The sequence below is a fragment of the Oenanthe melanoleuca genome, chromosome Z (assembly GCF_029582105.1).
Source record: "Oenanthe melanoleuca isolate GR-GAL-2019-014 chromosome Z, OMel1.0, whole genome shotgun sequence".
NCBI lineage: Eukaryota > Metazoa > Chordata > Aves > Passeriformes > Muscicapidae > Oenanthe > Oenanthe melanoleuca.
In genome coordinates, this window is record NC_079362.1 from 8,158,125 (window position 1) to 8,165,183 (window position 7,059).

At 52.5% G+C, this 7,059-nt stretch overlaps 1 long non-coding RNA gene across 1 annotated transcript; it reads right to left on the reverse strand.

The window, feature by feature from the left end:
- Positions 1-4,944: 4,944 nt before the first annotated feature.
- Positions 4,945-6,767, reverse strand: LOC130264671 (uncharacterized). The gene is made up of 2 exons (XR_008842501.1): positions 6,373-6,767; positions 4,945-5,403 (listed from the first exon to the last, which is right to left on the reverse strand). It is a non-coding gene; the product is annotated as an uncharacterized LOC130264671 (long non-coding RNA).
- Between the last annotated feature and the right edge of the window lie 292 nt (positions 6,768-7,059).

Consider the following 7,059-nt stretch of genomic DNA (forward strand, 5'->3'; position numbering starts at 1 on the left):
GCTTGGTGTGTACTGGGTGTCTGTGTTGGCTGTGTGCTGGGTGTGTGCTGGGTGTGGGCTGGGTGTGTGCTGTGTGTGTGTGATGGGTGTGTGCAGGGTGTGTGCAGGGTGTGTCCTGGGTGTGTGCAAGGTGTGTGCTGGGTGTGTGCTGGGTCTGTCCTGGGTGTGTGCTGGGTGTGTTCTGGGTGTGTACAGAGTGTGTTCATGGTGCGTGCAGGATGTGTCCTGGATGTGTGCAAGGTGTGTGCTGGGTGTGTGCTGGGTCTGTCCTGGGTGTGTGCTGGGTGTGTGCAGGTGTGTGCTGGGTGTGTGTTGGTTGTGGGCAGGGTGTGTGCCGGGAGTGTGCTGGATATTTACTCTGTGTGTGCTGGAGATGTGATGGGTCTGTGCAGGTGTGTTTTGGGTGTATTCTGGGTGTGTCCTGGGTTTGTGCAGGGTGAGTGCTGGGTGTGTGCAGGGTCTGTGCTGGCTGTGTGTGCTGGGTGTGTGATGGGTGTGTGCTGGGTATGTTTTGGGTGTGTGTGCTGGGTGTGGGCTGGGTGTGTGCAGAGTTTGTGCTGGTGTGTGCAGGTTGTGTCCTGGGTGTGTGCTGGGTGTGTGCAGGGTGTGTACTGTGTGTGAGCTGGGTGTTTGCTGTGTGTGTGTTGCTTGTGTGTGTTGGTTGTGGGCAGAGTGTGTGCAGGGATTCTACTGGATGTGTGCTCGTTGTGTACTGGATGTTTGATGGGTTGTTGCAGGTGTGTTCTGGGTGTATTATGGTTATGTTCTGGGTTTGTGCAGGGTGTGTGCTTGGTGTGTGCTGGGTGTGGGCTGGATGTGTGGTGAGTGCGTGTGCTGGGCGTGTGCTGGCTGTGTACAGGGTGTGTTTTGGGTGTTTGCTGGGTGTGTGCTGGGTGTGTGCAGGGTGTGTGCTGGGCATGTTTTGGGTGTTTGCTCAGTGTGTGTGCTGAGTGTGTGCAGGGTGTGTGCCGGATGTGTTTTGGGTGTGTGCTGGGTGTGTCCTGGGTGTGTGCTGGGTCTTTCCTGGGTGTGTGCTGGATGTGGGATGGGTGTGTGCGGGTGTGTTCTGGGTGTATTCTGGGTGTGTTCTGGGTTTGTGCATTGTGTCTGCTGGGTGTGTGTTGAGTGTGTGCTGGGTGTGTGCAGGGAGTTTGCTGGATGTGTGATGGGTGTGTGCTGGATGTGTGATGGGTTTGTGCAGGTGTGTTGTGGGTGTATTCTGGGTGTGTTCTGGGTTTGTGCTGGGTTTGTGCTGGGTGTGTCTTCGGTGTGGGCTGGGTGTGTGCTGGGTGTGTGTGCTGTGTGTGTGCAAGATGTGTGCAGGATGTGTGCAAGGTGTGTGCAGGATGTGTGCTGAGTGTGTCCTGGCTGTGTTCTGGGTGTGTGCTGGGTGTTTTTTGGGTATGTGCTGCATGTTAGCTCGGTGTGTGCTGTGTGTGTGTTGGTTGTGGGCAGGGTGTGTGCAGGGAGTGTGCTGGATGTTTGCTCGCTGTGTGCTGGAGATGTGATGGGTCTGTGCAGATGTGTTCTGGGTGTATTCTGGGTGTGCTCTAGGTTTGTGCAGGGTGTGTGCTGGGTGTGTGCTGGGTGTGTGCTGGGTGTGTTCAGGCTGTTTGCTCAGTGTGTGCTGGATGTGGGATGAGTGTGTGCAGGTGTGTTCTGGGTGTATTCTGGGTGTGTTCTAGGTTTGTGCAGGGTGTATGCTGGGTGTGTGTTCCGGTTGTGCGCTCTGTGTGTGCAGACGGTGTGCAGGGTGTGTGCTTGGTGTGAGCAGGTTGTGTGCTTGGTGTGTGCTGGGTGTGTGTGCTGGCTGTGTGCTGGCTGTGTGCTGGGTGTGTCCTGGGTGTGTGCAAGGTGTGTGCTGGGTGTGTGCTGGGTCTGTCCTGGGTGTGTGCAGGGTGTGTGCAGGTGTGTGCTGGGTGTGTGCTGTGTGTGTGCTGGATGTGTGCAAGTGTGTTTTGGGTGTGTTCTGGGTGTGTGCTGGCTGTGTGCAGGGTGTCTTTGGGTGTGTGCTGGATGTGTGATGGGTGTGTTCTGGGTGTGTGCTGGGTGTATTCTGGATGTGTCCTGGGTTTGTGCAGGGTGAGTGCTGGGTGTGTGCAGGATGTGTGCTGGCTGTGTTTGCTGGGTGTGTGCTGGGTGTGTGCTGGGTGTGTGCTGGGTGTGTGCTGGGTGTGTTTTGGGTGTGTGCTGAGTGTGTGTACTGGGTGGTGGCTGGGTGTGTGCTTTGCGTGTGTGCTGGGTGAATTCTGGGTGTGTGCAGAGTTTGTGCAGGTGTGTGCAGGTTGTGTCCTGGGTGTGTGCTGGGTGCGTGCAGGGTGTGTGCTGTGTGTGAGCTGGGTGTGAGCTGGGTGTTTGCTGGATGTGTGTTGCTTGTGTGTGTTGGTTGTGGGCAGAGTGTGTGCAGGGAGTGTACTGGATGTGTGCTCGTTGTGTACTGGATCTTTGATGGGTCTTTGCATGTGTGTTCTCGGTGTATTATGGGTATGTTCTGGGTTTGTGCATTGTGTCTTCTGGGTGTGTGGTGTGTGTGCGCTCAGTGTTTGCTGGGCTTGTTCTGGGTGTGTTCTGGGTTTGTCCTGGGTGTGTGCTGGGTGTGTGCTCTGTGTGTGCAGGGTGTGGCAGGGTGTGTGCTGGGTGTGTGTTGGGTGTCTCTTGGGTGTGTGCTGGGTGTTTGCTAGGTGTGTGCTAGGTGTGTGCTCGGTGTGTGCTGGATGTGTGATGGGTGTGTGCAGGTGTGTTCTGGGTGTATTCTGGGTGTGTTCTGGGTTTGTGCATCGTGTGGATGGGTGTGTGTTGTGTGTGTGCTCGGTGTTTGCTGGGTTTGTTCTGGGTGTGTTCTGGGTGTGTCCTGGGTATTTGTTGGCTGTGAGCTGGGTGTGGCTTGGTGTGTTCTGGGTGTGTGTTCTGGGTGTGGGCTGAGTGTGTGATTAGTGTATACAGGGTGTATGCTGGGTGTGGGTTGCGTGTGTGCTGTGTGTTTGCTGGATGTGTGCTCTGTGCATGTTGGGTGTGGGCTGAGTGTGTGCAGGGAGTGTTTTGGATGTGTGCTCGGTGTGTGCTGGAAGTGTGATGGGTGTGTGCAGGTATGTTCTGGGTGTTTGCTGGATGTGCTCTGGGTTTGTGCTGGGTGTGTGCTGGGTGTGTGTGGTGGGTGTGCGCTCTGTGTGTGCAGGGTGTGTCCTGGGTGTGTGTTGGGTGTGAGCTGGGTGTGGCTTGGTGTGTGCTGGGTGCATGTTCTTAGTGTGGGCTGTGTGTGATTAGTGTTTACAGGGTGTATGCTGGGTGTGTGTTGCGTGTGTGCTGTGTGTTTGCTGGGTGTATGCTGTGTGTGTGTTGGGTGTGGGCTGGGTGTGTGCAGGGAGTGTTTTGGATGTGTGCTCGGTGTGTGCTGGATGTGTGATGGGTGTGTGCAGGGTGTGTGTTGGGTGTGTTTTGGGTGTTTGCTGAGTGTGTGCAGGGTGTGTGCTGGATGTGTTATGGGTGTGTGCAGGGTATATGCAGGGTGTGTCCTGAGTGCGTGCTGGGTGTGTGCTGGGTCTGTCCTGGGTGTGTGTAGAGTGTGTGGTGGTGTGCGCTGGGTGTGTACTTGGTGTGTGCAAGTGTGTTCTGGGTGTGTCCTGGGTGTGTTCTGAGTGTGGGCTGCATGTAGGCTGGATGTAGGCTGGGCCTGTTCTGGGTGTGTGCTGGGTGTGTGCTGGGTGTGTGTAGGGTGTGTGCTGGGTGTTTGTTGGGTGTGTGTTTAGTGTCTCTTGGGTGTGTGCTGGATGTGTGATGGGTGTGTGCAGGTGTGTTCTGGGTGTATTCTGGGTGCGTTCTGGGTTTGTGCATTGTGTCTGCTGCGTGTGTGTTGAGTGTGCGTTGGTTGTGTGCTGGGCGTGGGCTGGGTGCGTGTTGGGTGTATGCTTGGTGATTGCTGGGTTTGTTTTGGGTGTATTCTGGGTGTGTCCTGGGTGTGTGTTGTGTGTGAGCTGGGTATCTGCCTGGTGTGTGCTGGGTGCATCTTCTTAGTGTGGGCTGAGTGTGTGATTAGTGTTTACAGGGTGTATGCTGGGTGTGTGTTGCGTGTGTGCTGTGTGTTTGCTGGATGTGTGCTCTGTGCGTGTTGGGTATGGGCTGGGTGTGTGCAGGGAGTGTGCTGGATGTGTGCTCTGGGTGTGTGCTGAATGTGTGATGGGTGTCTGCAGGTGTGTTCTGGGTGTTTTCTGGGTGTGCTCTGGGTTTGTGCAGGGTGTGTGCTGGGTGTGTGCAGGGTGTGTGCTAGGTGTGTGTGCTGGGTGCGTGCTGGGTGTGCGTGCAGGGTGTGTTCTGGGTGCATGTAGGGTATGAGGTGGGTTTGTGCTGGGTGTGTTCTGGGTGTGTGTTCGGTGTCTACTGGGTGTTTGCTGAGTGTTTTCTGGGTTTGTGTTGTGTGTGAGGTGCGTTTGTGCTGGGTATGTTCTGGGTGTTTGCTGGGTGTGTTCTGGGTGTGTGTTGGGTGTGAGCTGGGTGTGTGCTTGGCTGTGTGCGGGGTATGTGTCGCTACTTGCGATGTATTTTGCAAAAATAACGACACAGACTCCTCTAGCTAGGTGGCTAAAGAAGCGGTTTATTGAACGGCGGACCACATTCTTATAGTGTGTTCCGCAAACTACAAACAGAACAGCAGTCTATTGGATAATTGAAGAAAACAAAACTTTCTCACAAACCGTGAGAACTGTTTATCATTGAAGCCCAGGTGTTAATCTTGTTATTAATTCCTTTTTATTTTTCCCCAGAGTTATCATCCTGGGAAAGGCTCAGGCTGGAACTGAGAAACTGTCTCAGCCTGGGAAAGCCCTCTCTGCATGAGAGAGAAACTGTCCCAGCCTGGGAATGCCTCATGAGAAAAGTTTCAAGCCCTTGCCATTTTCAGTCTGAGGCTTCAATGGCGTCCACAAGTCCCCCTTATAGTTTTTAAAAAAGAAAAGAAAAGAAGTGCTTGTAGTCCTCCACGGGGGCCCTACGTGGAGGAGAACAAACACCACTCTGGAGATCTGTGGATGCCTGAAGCACTCAGGGAAATCTTCACACCTGGTGCTTTTTGAGAAACTCAGTGCTAAAATTGATAGCAAAACCCATCACCATTTTCCAAACTTATAATTTCTTAATATATTTCAAAAGAGCTCATTTAACAATGTCCCAAAGCTAAAAACATTTCCAAAGAAACAGATGAATGCTCATCCTCTGCTTGCAGAGGGATCGTCTGGCTGGTGATTGGCATATTGTTCAGCATTTGAAGGCTGTGCCTCGGCTGCATTCTGTCCCTGATGTCGCAGCTCAGGGCGGACACACCTTGCAGGCAGGCAGTGCACCCCAGTATCTGTTGAGATGCAAGCGTACCCACTGCCCCAAACGATGAGGCAGGCATGTATCATCTGCAGCCTGTAAGAAAGTGAAGTAACTCACAAAAACAAGATTATTAGAATCTTGTGGCACAGTGAGGTGATTGAAGGTATACAAAACTTTTCCCAATCGGCTGTGTGTTCTTCACCAGCCACTCCCCTTTTCTGTTTATATAAAAAACTTTTTGACCAAATTCAAAAGTACCTGAGAAATTTGTTGGAATGCCATTGTGACTGCTTTCAACTCAATTATCTGAGCAGAACCTGTCTCATGGCCTTCCAGCCTTTGCAAACCAGACTCATCCTCCCAGGTAACTGGCCAATGATACCTGTAGGATGTAAATCCAGAGTGCTGATAAACACAGAGATATCAATGGAAGGATCCACTCGGTATAACTGGTGAGTAAAAAAACTTGCTGCAGCCTGCTGCAGTGTGTCAGGCTATTTGGCAACCCTGTGGCAAAACTTTCAATTGATATCTCTGTCCCATCACAGAATTTGCAGGCACTGTAAAAACACGAATTTTGGTCTGTCCTCAGGGCACAAGGGGATTGTGGAAAAGCCATCCTTCAAATCAATGACCAAAATGGTCACAAATTGACAAAGGGCTATCTACTTAATTTTTGGTGGGAGCCACTATTTCTGCCAAACAGGGGTATCAGTCAACCACTGTAAAGGCATCATAGAATAATTTTTGCCCTTCATTTCAGCGACCCCAATTAAAAATTTGCTTCCATGCGCACACCCCAGGCTGCCAACACATCCCGTCCCCAGAGGTTGATAGGGGCTGCAGTGATGTAGGGTCGGACTGTAGCCGTCTGCCCTTCCATATTTTTGATCAACACAGGCCTCTGACTAATAAAGGTCTGTGCTGTGCCTCCCAAGCCTGCAATGGCTTGGCCAAGAGGGGCCAGGGGCCATGTGGGAGGCCAGGCAGAAAGAGAAATCACCGTTACTTCTGCCCCGGTATCAATCAAACCTCTGAGTTGAATCTGAGAAGGGGTGGCACCTGAGAGGGTCAAAGTGCACATCATCTGTGGGCGCTGATCGGAGATATTCATTGTCCAAAAGACTTGTGGCGGTCCTGTGGATCCGAAACCACCGTCTTTGCGATCTCGTTGATCTGCCCTGAGAACAGATGAATGAAAAGGCACAAGTTGAGCAATTCGAGTTCCTGCCGGAATAGTGACAGGGGGAGAAGGCGTGGAAACCATAGCATAAATTTGACCCGTGAAGTCAGCATCAATGACTCCAGGGTGAACAAAGATTCCCTGAAGAGTGGCACTAGACCTTCCTATGAGTAGTGCACTCAGCCCCTGGCCCAGAGGCCCAGTGGCATTCAGAGGAACCTTGTGTACCCTCTCAGAGTCTAGGATGACTGTGTCTGCGGTGTGTAAATCCACGCCGGCTGAGCCACGGGTGCTGGCTGCATGTTGCCTGAGGAAACCTGTGTCATTGCCAGATTCTGGGGTACTGCTTGTATCTGCGCGCTGTACCCCACAGCGCTCGTCTTTTCGTTTCCCTGGCCAAAAAAAAGTTTCTTTGATTTGCATTGGTTTGCATAATGACCTGGCTTTTTGCATTTTGCACACAAGAAGGTAGGCCTATTAGCCTGTTCCTGATTTGGCTTCTTGCCAGGTTTTCTGTGTTTCTGATGATGCCACATAGCAGCTGCTAAAGTAGAGATCTGATGATC